Consider the following 17,580-nt stretch of genomic DNA (forward strand, 5'->3'; position numbering starts at 1 on the left):
GGACCTGTGTTCACTTCTCATCAGTTCTCTCAGCATGTCTCAGTTCAGGGTGAACTGTTGTAGTTACTAGCATATACTTCAGGTTATTAGTTTATTTCTAGACGGAGGGGCTGTCACTCATGTCAGAAAGTTAGTAACTTTAGTAAATTATGGATCAGCGCTGACTCGAGACGCGAACCGTTTAGAACGATTCAGTCCGATATGGTGAACTGGTTCGGTTCACTAAAAAGAACCGATTCAAAAGAATGATTCGTTCGCGAACCGGACATCACGGAGACGAAGCGATTGCTAACAAAGTTATTTATAGTAACTACCGAGTTATGAGAGCGCTGTCAGTCAGCGCGAGTTTATTGTGTTTGTATCTGAGAGTTCTGAATAAACACGAGTCCCAGTCACACCGAGTCCTCTTCATCATTATTCTACCAACTTTGTAACACATGCAATGTACCATTACAGCGAGATGAACGAGTTAGTAAGTGTTGAGTATAGCATTATTTCTAGATATGTTCCAATCATATGAATAGCGTCATTGACGCGCATTGAGTAACGTTACACAGCGCAAACAAAGACAACAGCTGTAATCGAATGTAATCCAGTTTATTGTGGGGAAAGCTGGCTAGCCTAGCCGGATACGCTCACGCTTACCCTCCTTCTGCTTAATCTCACGCCGCGTTTGGTGCCTCCGCTGTGGGCCAGATGCAGTACTGGGGGTCGGGGATGTTGGAGGCCGAGCTTCGGCATGCGTGAAGTTTATCTCTAAAGATGTGACTGCTGATGTTAAACAGAAAAGACTGTATGCACATTTTAGAACAGATAGACGCGACAAGGACGTACAAAAACACTGACTCACAAGATAGAAAACACGAAAACACCGTTCTGTCGGGAGAGAAAGAAGCCGCTGCGTGTCCACAAATAATAAATAATTAGCTACACATAAGAAATCAATGATCACAGATCAGAAGGAACTGAAGAAAGACTTCTGTTTTCATTTGTACATCCAAACACTGAGAAACTGCCAGTGTTCACTCGTTCACAAGTAACGTTAATGATCTCGGGTGTTTGCATGGGTGTGGCAGATTCTCTGGGCGGGGGAAAGGGAGGAAACCGTTCCTGCTTGGACGTCAAACCAGGAGACTTCAGGATTGGCTCGTCTGGCCTGTCATTTTCTCAAAGGCAGAGAGAGACAGCCAGAACTCGGGTTTACACCGATCAACATTTCTATCCACTTGGGGACAATATTCAGGCTAGGGGAACTCATATTAATGTTGAAATACCTCATAAAATGAAAATTTCATGCCATGGGACCTTTAAGAGATAATCAGGGCTTGACATTAACAATCGCCATCTGCGTGTGTATTTCGGCTGTGGCGAATAACACTCACACTAGCCACTTTGAACTTATTATGGTCTTCTCAAAAGCCATCTGTTATAATCCCGTTGCGCATTATAAACAATCACACGTGTTTCTATTGAGTTTATGGATATAATAATCAGAGGCGTTCAGATTAGCGGTGTTTTGTTCAGAGCGCGCGCCGCTCTCACTCGGTGAAATCTACACTCAAAGCTGAGATGAACGTGCGATGTACGCAGGAGATTCATTCATCATACAGTGATTGACAGTTTTTGTTCTATTTCAGCAGCGAAAATAGCTTCAAACAAACACAGCAGAACCACAGCGCATCTGATATGACTGGCATAAAGTTGGCTTGACGTTCGCGAATTTAGGGACCGTCTCTAAAGTTACATAAAACATTGGTAGGCTATACACGTTTCTAACTTAAATGGCATTTGAAGAGAATGACTTAGTCATAAAACTGACTGTAAAGTGTTCATCTAGGTGTTAGGTATGATACACACCTTTTGGATTTTTTATATTTAATAAAATAAACTGTCAAATCATATGAAAATATATGCTTTATTTCACTAGGATACTGTATGGGCTCTTACACAAAATATGCTAGATTTAAATGCGTCACAGCTGATAGAACACTGATGAGAATATTGCTTGAGAATATATTTACAGAGATAATATTAGAGATTAGAGATATAATATTAGAGATTTATGCATTATGCGTTGCCATTGACGACGGCCATTATAAGGAAGGAAAGCCCACAGAATCAAGCTTAAAAAAGTGCTTAGAGCTGCTTGATTTATTTTTTGTTTGTTGATTTTCGAGCTCTGATTGTGTTCATCAGAAAGAAGAAAGTCATATACACCTAGGATGGCTTAAGGGTGAGTAAATCATGGTGTAATTTTTATTTTAAAGTGAACAAATTCTTTAATTGACAAGGGTTTTGTAAATCCCATTTTGACCTCACAGAGATTTGAGAAGCAATTGTCAAAAGGTTATACTGCTGTTGTCTCGATGTGGTAATTTTAACCACTGACTCTTCACATCCTCATCCTTTGGAATTCTTTACAAAAATAAGTTGCTTTTGTAGAGCAGAAAACCTTGTCAACACGTACACAACACGTACCAGCTACAGTGTTTGAGGGCGTGTCAAAGTAGACGTTGTTGTGTTATTCCAAACAAATAGATTGTTAACCACAAATTAATGTAAAGAGATTCACAAAAATTCAATACATTTACAAATAAATAGAATGAGATCCACAAATATATGCAGGAGTTTCACAAAAATGAATAAGATTCACAAATAAATACAATGACATTTGTGAATAAAAAAATATCCACACATATGTTTTTATGTCACAAACACAACTCTGCCTTCCTGCTTCCTGTGCATTTGTTGATGGCTTCCTCTGCATTGGTGGATCTCTTCTTGCACATTTGTAAATCGCAGCACAGCGCGTGGATTTTGAAACATTTCTACTGTCTACACTCACACAAATCCACAAATAGGTAGACTCCCCACCGTCTACTTAAGCCAATCAGATGACAGCCATATTGTGCTGATCAGAGCCATAGAGCTCTCAATAGGCCTTTATCACAGAGGAATTGAATACCGGAAGTGCGCGTCGAAGCAGTGTGCTGATTCTTCCGGTTATGCATGTTTTCAATGTGCTGTGAACACCTAGCTGAACAAACGACAATTAAAATAAGCATCTGGAGGATGATTTAAAAATCCTGACATTTTCCGAGACAGGAGAAGAGACAAACTGATCATTACTGTGTACAGGATTTTCCAAACTCTGTTGAACTTGTAGTTTTTTAATCCGACATAAGCCGAGGGTCGTAAACATACGTGATTATTTCACCACACGGTGTCAGTGCACGTCTAAATAGTGTCCGCGATTAAGTGTGTGTGAGACCTGACGAATAAGATCTGAATGAACATATTGATTTGTATTAATATTTTAGTCATTGTTCTGTCACTTTTCAGTGACAATCATTTCACTGTAGCCTACAGTATATGTAATTCACACATTTATGCCAAAATTCAGTCACGCTGTTAACGTATTACTGTTTAAGATTAATTAAATGCTTAACATTGTTTACTTTCTTTAAGGCAGTTACCGCACATTCATTCATCTATTTATTACATGAAAATGAACCATGGTTTTTATTACAAATAAAATAAAACATGGTTATTGTAGTTTATCATGGTATTTGTAGTAAAACTAATACAAATGGTAGTCAATCCACGAAAAAAACAAACATGGTTACTACATTCTTACTATAATAAAACCATGGTTAACTTTCGTAAGGGTGTTTATCAGTCAAATTAATTTAAAAATGTAACAACAGTTATGAAATATGATTAGTAAGAGAAACACTGTTAATGAGAAGACAATCACTGGACTGCGGCAGGTTAGAAATGTATTTATTATTCAGAATGCACATTTGGATGGGAACATTTCAGCAGGCTGACGATATGAGACGTAAACATCCGCAGTTTGGAAATGCATAGGCCTACAACACACAAACATACAACTTCATCCCACCATATCAGTCTCACCCATGCTCTCCTCTATTCTTTTAGTGTCAGGAAATGGTCAAATCTGAGGTAAGGATGTCATTATTTAGTATTAGAGCACGGGATCGCTGCAGTTACACCCGCGTTTTGATTGAGTCGTGATGGGACCGGAAGTAGAGGTGCACTGCTTCACTTACCGGAAATAGTAAGTGTGATAAAGGCCTATAGTTCCAAACAACGCGCAGTCAATCTGTTTGAATAGGATTAAGCAGGATAGACAGCATTTTCACTGTATTTGCAGCGATTTCTGTCAAATAACACAATATGTGCATTGACTCCGATTAGGCTTTACAGTAGTATTTTATTCTGGGGAGAGATAAAGAAGAGACAACGTTAATCTTTTTTTTGAGTGATCTGTTCATTTTATTTGGGTCACGACAGTACAACATGATTTTACAGCGTTGAGTATTGTAGTCAATCACCGGCATTTCTGTTGAAAATAATAACCAATCATATGTTTAATTTACCGGCAATGAGAATCCTCTCAGTGTCGATCAAAACAAGTTTTATACAGTCTCAAAATGCTGAATGAATTTTAGTGCAAGTTTACATTTACACAAATCTTCTCATTATCTACAAATCCCCTCATCATAAACAAAGCACAGACACGATTTAAATAAAGATTTATTGTGAAGTTTAGTCAGAGGTTTTTGTTTTTCATTAGACTTTGTAATGTTCCCTACAATTAGCCTATATATTTAAGACGTCAGTACAAATAAAGTAACAAAAATAGATATTTTAATGTTATAATAGTGATTTGATAATCTATAAAAATGAATGGCTAAAAAAAATGGCTAATGAGCCTAAAAGTGTTCCTCTTCTGCCATCTACTGGTTAAAGTGGTAATTTCTTTTTTTCATTTCTTTAATGTTGTTAACGTCCTAATGATATTTTGATACTCGAAGCATACACAACAGGTGAATATAAATTAATGATGCTAGAATATACAGAATTTAACCCAAGAAAGAAGTTTTAAATAGTGTTTTAAAAAAATCCGGGCAACCAATTTTCCCGCGCAATTGGGCTACTTTAACACTGTTTCCGAGGGCTGTTTTTCATGTCTGCGGGTTAATGCAACCCCAATTATGTGATATTTAGCCCCGGGAATGCGAATTTTTGCAGGGAACCCCCCCCCCCCACACACACACACAAATAATTTTAATTATAACCGGTAAATTGAATTATTTGTGAATCTAACGTGGACTAATAGGGCCCTATAATTTTCGCGTTCACGGAATCGAATGAAATGCTGTTTTGTGTGGGAGAAGAACGAATGTCTGGGGAAAATGCAGACCGCAAATCTGGGCGACACAACCCTCGCGTCATTTCAGCTCCCCCTTCAAAACAATGAAAGTATGGCGAAGCGGCTCTCTACGGCTCTGCTTTCGTCGGCGGAAACGTTAAGAAACTCAACGCTAAGCCCTCAGTACCGAGCCGAGCAGCTCCCTCGGGGGGAGTGCTTGCTTTATTTTGCCTTGTTTTTAATGCACTTTAATGTACTGTATGGAAAATTATGCCTTAAATGAAATTGAGAGAAAATGAGATGTGCGGGACAGCGTCTGATCCGCGTCATGTTCGGAAGCGGCCGCTCTTAAAGTGACAGCACTGATGATGTCTGTCATTAATGTCCATCAAAGAACAATGGGAACAGAGAAAAGTATTGCTTTAATGATAATTAATCTATATTTCACTTATTATTTATGCAGTTAAGAAAGGTGTTGATAACTTTATTAAATTTCTGTGTAGGCTGTGTCTAACAGGGAAGGCCACTGGGAAAATATAACATTTATTATAATGGGTTTGTGTAAAGATTGTTTTAAGTTCAATTAAATTAAAAGTTGTTTTTTAAAGCCTAATAATTGTTGAAATTGGTAGCTTTCAGTTATACTGTAATGTAACTGTAATCATAGATACATTAGTATTAGTGATATACTGGCCTTCATTCATAAAAACATGACATTACAACACATTTAAAATATGCTGTCTTTAAGTTGTTTCTTCATTAATTTGGAGAGTAACTGAAATTATTACAATATCAAAATATTCAAAACTCCAATGTTTTTTAATTGCAAATAATCATGATTAATTACTGAAAAATGCGATTAATTTAGGTTTTTTTTTTTATCAATTCACAGCACTGATATTGTTTTGTGACTTGAAGTACTTATGATGAAGTAAATGTGATGTTTGTTAACTCAATAAGTTTAAGGTCATTCCTATTTTATGTTCTATTATATTAACATTAAAAGCACACTATTTTTATGACTAAAATAACAGTTAAGGGTAAAAAAAAGCGGAATTCCCAAAAATGAAAACGGAAAAAAAGGAATTTGCAAAAATTAAAACGGAAAAAAACGGAATTTGGGAAAAAATACAACGGAATTTGGGAAAAAATCAAACGGATTTTATAGAGCTCTAGAATAACCATAGTCCATGCCCACTCCTCCGTTGTTGAGAGCCAGACAAGCATGTTTGTGTGATCATTCTGGGTGAATACCATAGCTTGTAAAAAAATATGGACGTAGTGTCCGTGACGTCACCCATAGGATTCTGATGAGCCGTTCTGAAGCGCAAAGTATGGACGAGATGGCCGTTGTCATCTTGGCAGCGCGTCACTCCCGGATAACAGAAAATGGGCAAAAAGGCGGGACGTGGGCGGAGCTGAAGTGACACGATGACTGACAGACAGCAGATAAACGGCTATCCAGTTGTCACTCGAAGTGGCCACGCCCTTAATTATGCAGAACTTTAATGCTTTATATAATGTAAATGAATGAGTTATAAAAAAATTCACCCCCCTCACAGTTGTCATGAAGGGCAAAATTAGCCGTATAGACCAAAACCACAATTTGTACCAGGCTGTAAACATGTTTTATTCTGCTGTAAAGTTGGCCATTTTAACATGGGGCTCAATGAGATTCTGCTCCCTTCTGGAGCCTGTCCCTAGCGGCCAGTCGATGAATTGCAGTTTAAGGCACTTCCGTATAGAGTGCCGAAGTTATGCCGTCACTTTGTAGGCCAACCCGGAAGTTAGTGGCGCATGGGTTCCCTAGATCGAAAAGCCATGCATTTTCCCCATTGACTTTTGGAAAATCGCAAAAAATAAGATCTGTGTTCAACAAAGAGTTATGACCCTTACACGTTTTGTCTACCAAGATAATCTTTACAAATTAATCCAAAATGTATACATTTTGAAGCTTAAATAAAGCCGTCAGATATAAAATGCTAATGGTAGGCTATAAACGGACTACAGCACACCATGGTCGCGGATCAACGTCATCATCAAGCTTCCTCAAACTTTATTTAAAAAACACGCTCGCTCATTATGATCTGTGCTGTGTATGAACACTTATCCACTTTTTCATGAGAAATATTGCCCATTCGTTTTTTCCAAAAATGTTAGAAACTAATTTTGTTTATGCGTGCCTCTCTGAGATTTATCTTTTGTTAATGTTTTTTCAGACAATATGATTATCACTGTGATAACATTAAATGACATGAAACACAACCCAGTCTCTTTTTGTTAAATGCAAGTTTATGTATGATCAATAACACAAAAGTACAAGTAAAAGGTATAATAAGCTATACATTAAATAAAGCGAACAATTCAGTCAAACATTCAAAGTCAGTGCTAGTCGGCTAACGTTACAACTGCAACGTACAGTTATAGCCTAAAAATAAACAAGTAATAGGCATGTGCCGGTATCAAATTTTCATGTTGCGATTCATTGCTGAAGCTTTTATCACGGTATACGGTATTATCACGATATTGAAATAAGTTGCAAAAAAAGTGTTGTCATACTATAAAAGGTTAAATCACTTACTTATAACAAAAGAACCAAACATTTAAATACAATAAAGCAATACACAAAAATGTATAAAGTAAACAAATATTTAAAACAGATTAAAGTGCAAAAGAATTATAAAGAACAATAGGTATGCTGAAATGTACATTTAACTAAGATTAATACATGCTTTAGAAGTATTTTTCATTGTCAGTTTGTTAATGAAGGAACTAATGTTAAATACTGGAGCCTTGTAAAGTGTGTGATTGAACAACAGTCAGAACATATTCAAACAATATCTAGGGCATGTAATTTAGTCCAGATTAAAATATAAAATGCAAGTTTGAAAATAAATAGCCTTAAGTCTTTAAGTATTATGTATTAGGTTATGTGATTACTGGGGAAACGGCTGCATTTCTGCTGTTCCGTCAGCGCCCTCTGCTGTCGAAGAATGAATGTGCACTTCAGCGTCTCCTCATTCCGCCATGTGCTCGGCTCATGCACGGTCTATTTACATCAGTGCGCGTTCCTCTTTGACGTGTTTTTCATTTTAAACGGTTGATGAGTAAAGTATTCTTAAAATTCATTCTAAAAATCGGAATAATTCGTAATAAATAATTATTCACGGTATTTTGAAGTGCCCACGATAACAATATTGTGCATGTTCATTATTGCGGTATATCGTATTACCGTTTACCGGCACATGTCTAACAAGTAATGAAACTTCACTTTCCCCTCAGCCTAAACGATTTGCCAGGGAACAAATTATAGATCCATGAGAGCAAATATGGGCCGTTAAATCTCCACAAGACGAATTATAGCTGGAGACGCCACAGAGACATCAGAGCCAACGGCAGACGTCAGAAGGACTAGCCGAGGAAAGTCTACTCTCGCCAGGTAAACAAGCGCGGAGCGCCGCCGACCCACTGGAGCTCACAACTCCGAAAACACCAGATAAAATGTTAAAATAGGCACAGATTTGAGCTTTAAACAACCACATTATCGACTGAAAAAGTCTTAAAACTACGTTTTGTCACACATTAACAGTAGAATAAAAAAAAAAGACGTGTAAACACAGCCCATGTCAGCCATTTCTCAACGAGACGAACATGTGAAGAGAGTAAACTCCAAATGTTCAAGTATCCAACTTTGCGCTAATAGCGCGATTTATTCACGCCACATAAGTTCTTCATAAGGCTGAAACGCGGGCTAGTGAGAGATTACCTGTTTGTCACGATGACGTCTAAAGTCCCCGCCAAAGGATGTAGTCCCTTTTAGCAACTTGTTAGCAACCACCGTTTTTAAGACACAATAAAGTTTTAAAAAAATCACAAAGCAGGTTTTAACTAGTGCATTTTATGTCATAGATCAAAACGTGAAAATATTTAGAAGCTTTGTTAACCACAGACCTTATTTCAGCCGATTTAGCAAAAACCCATTCAAAAAACCCATAGACTTTAGGGCGAGGGAACCGGTAGGGCTAAAATGCTAACTCACTTCAGCGTTTTGGCCTACAAAGTGACGTCATAACTTCGGCACTCTATTGGCTTCAAGAGAAACTGCGGGAGGTTGCCGCTTGGTGAATACCCATTGGACAGTCCACACTTTGATTGATGTCTTTTGGACCAATAGTATTGAAGAAAAGTGGGGAAAAGTACCTACTCCGCTGGTGTCCGGAAGATGATAAGTGTTAACGGTGTTCTGTACAGAGCGAATAACTTGATTTCAACTGCGAAAATTGACATTTATCTGATCAATTGTGAGCTGTGTGTTTATACTCACTGAAGAAAACATAATTTAAATGAATAATAAAAGTGAATACCTTTTTATTTGGTTAAAATGTAAGATCATTAAAGAATCATGCGAGTTAAGCCCGGGGTATACTTCATTTTCCGCGCCCGGACGCGTCACGTGCGCAGCCCTGTCCGCGCAAGTATACTACACCACGGATGCGCGCGGATGACCGCGTTCGACACATGCGCAGTAAAAAAATTTCCTATGCTCTACCAGACATCGAATGGCAGCACTGAGTCCTGTCATCAACGGGACATTCGCTGGGCATGATCGGACTGTAGTGCATCCACCATTGCAACATAGTTTGGAAGAAACACTGAAGAATCAAAATTCCCTCCTTTTTTTTTCAAGCGTGTTGTTTTTAAACCGGTCTTTGCACACTCTACTTGGATGGCTGAACACTGTGCTCAATAATGTGCGTATTGCCACCTAGTTCTGTACTGCTGGCACATGCGCTGTTGCATGCGGACTGTCCGCGCGGTCTCGAAATTTGGGCTGCGCGCGGAAGGGGTGTGCGGCCAGCCGCGAGCCCTCCGCATGACGAAAATTACGTCATGCGGACAGTGCACAAACGCGGATGGCCGCAGTATACCCGGGCCTTTAGGCATGACTGTGATATTAATTATGGCATGTGAGTTAAGCATGAACCATGTGAAACATTGGGGAATAACATTACCATATCTTTCTGAAGACAAAGAAGGGCAAACAATTTTCATTGATTTAAAAAATGTAATGATAAACCAATGTGTAAACTTCAAAACTCTGCCTGTCTCTTAGTGATGGGCAATCCGGCTCTTTTTCGTGAGCCGGCTCGTTTGACTCACAAACGGCTCTTTAATTTTTTTAAATGTTTTGTCTATGATAGGTGTGAAAACAATTCTAATTAAAAGATTAAATTAAATAATAATACTCACAATGTCTCACAATTTCTTTAAAAATGCATTGATTTATGAAAAAATAATACTATTAAACATTTGCATTTGCAACTGGTCCATTATAGAAGACTGCGTTGCTTTGGGTCGCGGATTAGGCCTGCTTGACTGAGTGGATACATCTCCACGTGAGGTGCTGGCTCCAGTCGCTCCTCCACCACCATCACTAGCAGGACCGCTAGTTTCTCGAAGCTCCGCTAGCTTCACAGTTGGGTGCACAGTTCGCATATGCCGGTGTAGGTTGTGGGTAGAACCGGCTTTATGTGAGATTTTGTTTTGGCAAATTCTACACTGTGCTTTAACATTGTCTACATCATTAAAATGATTCCAAATGCTGCTGTGCTTCCGACTCATTTTCTTGCTTCTGTTTGAACTTTTCACAGCTGTTTTTCCTCTCCTCTCCTCCGAGTTTGACAGTTGACACTGTGTGTGCGACGCGTGTGTGTGATGGCTCGGCCCCTCCCTCATGCCGTATAATTGGTTGACACCTCGTGTATGATTGACAGGAACAGAATGTGAGGCTGACCAGACAGTCGAAACCAAGCCTGTAGTGCTCCTGTCAGAAATTGAAGCTTCCGCGCCTCGATCGCCCCCCGGTGGCCGGTCCCAGTATAGCTCCTAAACGCCGCCTCTCCATGTATTTGAATGGAGAGCGAGACACACTAAACAATTAATTTACACTTCAAATAATTGTTTCCTAAAGATGGTTTCTGTAATTTTAGGCAGTTTTTATTACGATAATTTCATTTCAAGTGTTCGTTTTTTAAATAAGTTTAGTTTTAGTGAGTTATTTGATGCTATAAAAACGGGGGGTGTGACGTCATGATTGACAGCTGAGATTGACGGCTTCTCTGAGTGAAGTTGTCACTGAGGCACTAACGGACTTTTTTCTGGATTTTTGGGAGGAGATTGGAGCTTAAGCTTTAATTTCTACATTTCCATAACTGTTTATTTCACACCAACACAATGAATTATTCTGCATCTGCGAGAGTGTGGGCGGGCTTTTGATAATCGCGCCTCTACTTCCTGTTCTCTAATGCGCAACTCCGGTCCCGAGATCGCTTCTGCTCAGACTCGGTCCCAAGATGTCAGCGCCGTGATGGGCAATGAAAGTTAGGCGGAACTATGAAAGCTTCAACTATGGTCAACGGAAGTCAATGAAGTCGCGTCGTCCATATTTTTTTACGGTCTATGGTCGAAACGAATGTGTGCGCCTTTAGACCTATATCATTTTTTTTTTTTGTTCTTTGAATTAGTCAATTATTGTAAATAAAATAAAATTCATTATTTAATTATGACATAATGATTTAATTTCTATAGGCTATATATTTTTTTAAATAGAGTCGGCTCTTCAGAAATGCGAGCCAGCTCCCGTCGTTCACCTAAAAGAGCCTCATTCGCGAACGACCCATCACTACTGTCTCTCTGAGTCGGCGCCAAGCGGTCATCGCTCGCAATTGACGTTTAAAAATTCCCATTTCAAAGCATTTATTCAACAAAAGGTCATATATTTAACAATTTGTGATAACGTAATATTCATTTCATAAAGACTGTAATACTGTGAGAAGCATAAATTGAATCAAAATGTACATTTTCGCTGCTCTAGTTCCCCACACAAGCTGCAGTCTGACGTGCAGCTTGCCCACCGTCCAATTTCAAGCGCAGTGGGCGCACCTTGCATATTTACTGAAATCTCACTGGAACAAACGGCGGTAGGGTCTCTGTCATGATCGGGTGTGAAAGAGGGAGAAATGATGATGACACAGATATATAGTTTATGTATGCGATCTCAGTGATCGGCGGTAAAAGTTAATCTGCACAGAACATCGTTGTGTACGGAACATGGTTAGTCTACGTCATTTTTGTGAAACTCCTGCATAGCTATATTTGTGGATCTCATTCTATTTATTTCTGAATTTATTTAATTTTTGTGAATCTCATTACATTTACTTGTGGATAACAATCTATTTGTTTGGAATAACGCAACAATTTGCCCCATATTGTTCAATCTAATGGGGATGGTAAGAGGGTTTAAAGAGGGGGTGCTTTTGTTATTTTATCAACAAGGATGGATGCCATGCCCCCTCAAATCGAGACCTGTTTGCATTAGATATGAATTATCATTAAAAGGTTTTGTTTGTTAATTACATAAAATAAAAACACAACTCATAATCTTTGCAAATTGTAATTTCAATCCATTTTTAAGTGATTCACTAAATTAACTGACTCGTTAGATTTTTACTAATAAATAATAAAATAAACGTACTCACAGTGTGAAAAACAGCAGATTTAGAGCAGAATGTACGGCTGTGCTCCACTTCACATGTTTATGTTCCCTTCCCTGGAACACTTCTCTTCTTCTTCTACACTCAGATGCGTGTCATTGCTTCAGTGCACTAGCGCCCTCTACTGGCGGAACTCTAGTGATGGGAGTTATTGAAATGTAGATAAAAGGCAATGCGTCTCGGTAAAATGAAAGTGAAAGTTGCTCATTCAAAGAGATGCCAATATATCTAGCCGATCTTGAAAAGTTAAGAGCAAGCAATAGTCCGCAATTAAATAGAATAGATGGTCTTTATCTGTGTGATTTTTTTTTCACCTGCACACCTTTATGAAATTCTTTACACATTTTTTACATGAAATTCTTTTTAGTCTCTGAAATTCCATCTTCATTCGAGAAATTATGAGTTTTTTAAATGGATGCTGCTTGTCTTCATTCACTTCCATTGGGTCTCAAATTCCCTTAATTCAATTAAAGAAGGGCAAATACACGGTTATTTCTTTATGGTATTTTAGTCATTATCTTCTCACAATGTGGTGTTATTATCAAAGAAGAGGTCTATATTTCCATCAATCTTTCAATTCCCACAGCAGTTCAGAGAGAAGCTGAAAGAATATGAGGGCTAAAGAAATGTCTGAGAAATTATCACTGAGATATTTTAGTGAATTATTGTGTTAAGAAGAGCATCAAATAAATACTACAAAAAGTAGCTTTAAACAGAAATGTCTTATTTGATTCAAAATAGAATTTATAAACTTTTAGGTTATAACAACATTTGTTTTTCAGAAGCTGCATCTGAATTGGTATTCAGATGTATTTACAGCCCGTTAATGCAATAATGCAATCATAGATCACTATTTTCCAGAGACACAAAATTAGATCATATAGCCTAACCTCAAAACTGTTTCAACTGACTAAATCTCACAAATGGTGAAATTACAAAATTTAGAAGTATAGCCATTCATCAAAAGTGCAGAGATTTTATGTCATCTATGCCCAGCAAACAGAACGTTGACACAACGTACACAACCTTCTAACAACGTTTTAATAACGTGGCCAAAAGGTTGCTATAACTACGTTGTGTGGTGAAGGTTGTTACAGCGTTGTCACGATGTTGACTATGAACCACCGTCCAGGGCCATAGCTTAAGGTTGTGCCTAGGGCAGTGATTCTCAACTGGTGGGTCGCGACCCAAAAGTGTGTCGCAGACCTGCTTTGGGTGGATCTCGGTAAGCTGGTAAAAATAAAATAAAAATAAAAATAAAAATTGTAATGTGCGTCTCATGTTTGATTGGTCTTTTATTTTAAAAGGGGTTTATTTTGACAGGCATCCGTCAGAGACGTGCGGTAGTTTACTATGGTAGCCATGGTAACCATCGCCATGGTAACCATCCTGTGTTGTTTTGGCATTCAGATTCGAGATGGCGAAGCGCAAATGACCCAAACTATTTAAAAAATGGATTTTCGTACATTGAGGATAATAATGGACAGAAACCGCAGTGTGTGCTTTGTAGTGAAGTGCTTGCCAATGAGAGCATGAAACCGTCCAAACTGAAGCGCCATTTAGAAACAAAACATCCCGCATCGAAAGACAAGCCGGTGGAGTTTTTTCAAAGACGTCTCCAGGAGCTGAGGGCATCACAAAAGTGTCTGACAGCGTCTTGCTCCAAACAAGAACAAGCTCTTCGGGCATCTTACCTAGTAGCTCACCGCATTGAAACCCCACACAGTAGCCGAAGAGCTCATTTTACCTGCTGCAATGGATATGGTAAGAGAGGATCAGTCAGCGGCTGGATCAGTCAGCGGCGGATAAACTGATAACCATACCACTTTCCAATGATACCATAGCTCGGCGGATTGAAGACATGTCTGGTAACATAAAACAACAGACCACAGCCCGCATCCAGGCAAGCCCTTACTACACCTTACAGATGGACGAATCGACAGATATCGCTAACCATGCCATTTTATTGGTTTATGTGAGGCATGTGTGGGACGGTGATTTGCAAGAACAATTTCTCTGCAGCAGAGACCTCCCTACCACTACAAAAGCAGAGGACATGTTTAACACCCTGGACTTGTATTTGAGCTCACTGGGCCTCAGTTGGGAATATTGTGTGGGAATCACCACTGATGGAGCTGCCTCTATGACCGGGAAACATTCCGGTGTGGTGAAGCGAATTCTGGAGAGAGCACCTAACGCGACGTGGAACCACTGCTTTTTGCACCGAGAAGCACTGGCGGCTAAGAATATGGTACCTTTACTTGATGAAGCTTTAACAAATGTCATCAAAGTGGTGAACCACATAAAACGTAGTGCAAAAAGTAGCCGTTGCTTTTCACATCTGTGTAAAGACCTGGGCTCTGAGCACATGCAGGTGCTGTATCACTCAGAAGTCTGCTGGCTGTCGAGGGGCAAGGTGTTGTCACGCTTTTACGAACTTAAAACAGAAATCGCCACATTCCTCTCAGAGACTAACTCCCCGTATGCAGAACTGTTTGACAACGAAATGTGGCTCGTACGAGTTGCATATCTTGCTGATATTTTTGAGCACCTCAACACATTAAATGTATCGATGCAAGGGAGAGGACACAATATATTTGAACAGTCAGACAAAATTGCTGCGTTCAAGAAAAAGATCTCACTGTGGCTGAATCATTTATCCAAAGACAGACTGGACATGTTTCCCAACTCTTGCTATGAAGCACAGCAGCTGGACAGTGTGGCCAAAAATAACTTGAAACAAACTTTAAGGGCGCATCTCACTAAACTTCAAGCTCGGTTTGACGACTACTTCCCAGAGAAACACAACTATGGACTGGATACGCGACCCCTTCGGTATCAATGTGGAAAACATCACATTGCCAAGCAACGAAGAGCATCAGCTGGTGGACCTGTCATGTGACCTGATGCTGAAAAAGAGATTTGGTGAGGTAAGCCTTTCCCACTTCTGGTGCAGCGATGTGATGACTGAGTATCCATCCCTCGCCACTTTAGCAGTCAAAACGATCTTACCATTCAGCACAACCTATTTGTGTGAAAGTGGCTTCTCTACCTTGGTCCAGCTCAAGTCAAAGCAGAGAAACAGGTTGGACACTGAACATGTTCTGAGAGTAGCTCTGTCTACTGTCACCCCAGACTTTGAAACTCTTATCAAGAGTAAAGCACATCCCCAATTGTCTCATTAACTTCCACAAATGACCTGGTTAGGTGAAAACTTTATTTTGAGTGATTTTGACATTGATTTTATTCACTTTTGTACATGCAGTTGTCATGGTCCTCCTTAGTTTCTTATTAATTTGCTCATAATGCAGTGAAAATATCTTGTTTTGTGGCCTTGTTTATTTTGAGTGATTTTGACATTGATTTTATTCACTTTTGTACATGCGGTTGTCATGGTCCTCCTTAGTTTCTTATTAATTTGCTCTGAATAGATATCTTATGTGGCCTTATTTATTTAATTAACTTTTGTACATGTGGTTGTCAGGGTCCAGTTACTTATTAAGCTCTGAAGTGCACGTTGTATGGGATAATATATTTATGTATGTAGGGTTATGTTTTTAAAAAGATGATATATGAGTGTTTTCAACAGTTATTTTTGAATAAATACATTTTGTTGGTTGAATTCTAAAAAAGTGGGTCGCGACTTAATGACCATGGGAAAATGTGGGTCCCAGGGTGGGACCAGTTGAGAACCCCTGGCCTAGGGTATCTGGACAACCACTGGACGACCTGTACTCGTCACTGACCTGAAGCGCGAATATCAGCCTTTTAAATTTCAACTGACAGTTGAACCGTCTCATTCTTCATCGAGCAAACGATACGTGGATACGTGAGTAGGTATTGCATTTAATTTACCTCAGCTAAATAAGATACCCAAATATTCAAACAACCTACAATTTCCGTGTCTAATGTGACATTAATTTGTTCTTTCGACAAACTGAACGGACAAATTAGCTGATAATTCATGGAGTTTGCGATCTTGTGTAAATGCTAACGTTAGCTATATTTTAGAAACGTTACTCAGATATCCTTACCGTTAAGAGAAGTGTTATCTTCTGGTCAGGTAAACAACAAATATTTTAACATTATAACAAAAGGTATTAGTCATAATGATGTTAATGATGATTAGCCTAACGTTACCTGACATTTCAGCACTCCTTGAACAGACAGCGAAGCGCGGTACGTATTTGCACGTTAAAGGGGTGGTTAAACACATTCTTTCGAAGGCTTGATTGTGTTTGTGGGGTGCACTGTGACGTGTTCATGCTTCGTTTAAAAAAAAAAAATTCATTATTTTTCATATATTTTACCTTTATTCTACACTGCTCTGTCCCTCCTTGTAAACCGGTCTGATGGTTTCCGGGTTCTATGAATCGGACCCAAACAATTTTAGTGAAGATGATCGAGCATTTGTCTAGTCCCTACCGGCCATTTGCTGTAGTCCTTAGAAATTGATTTCTTTAAAAGCAAATATATAAATAAAAGTTAGAAAAGTGAAATCGGGTTTTATCACCCCTTTAATGTTTTCTTTTTTTCCCTTTTTTGGAAACGCACATAGAAAAGAAACAAACGTTTGTAACCTCGAACATAGAAAACCCTCTAATACGTTAGATACCCTGTTCAGTAAAGGCAGGCCAACAGGTTTTTTTTCTTGGTGTTGAAGATGGCCAATGCTGGCCATAACAGGTCACACTACACAGCAAAAAACCCAGCTGTTAAATGAACACTGCCAGTGTTTGTATAAATTTATCAAATACGATAGTAAAGACATAAATAATGTTACAAAAATATTTCTATTTTGCGTTAGAGCTTTCTATTATAATAGAATTTCGAATTTTCTATTATAAT

General features: G+C 38.8%; 1 protein-coding gene across 1 annotated transcript in view; it reads right to left on the minus strand.

Moving 5' to 3' along the window:
- LOC307137930 (uncharacterized protein) overlaps positions 1-12,827 on the minus strand; it is a 23,933-nt gene extending 11,106 nt beyond the window's left edge. Inside the window, exon 1 of the mRNA XM_079835964.1 lies at positions 12,718-12,827. The gene's annotated coding sequence lies outside the window, so the exon portion shown is untranslated. The remainder of the gene's footprint in view (positions 1-12,717) is intronic.
- Positions 12,828-17,580: the final 4,753 nt, after the last annotated feature.

This window comes from Gobio gobio (assembly GCF_949357685.1).
Source record: "Gobio gobio genome assembly, chromosome: 14".
Taxonomy (NCBI): Eukaryota; Metazoa; Chordata; class Actinopteri; order Cypriniformes; family Gobionidae; genus Gobio; species Gobio gobio.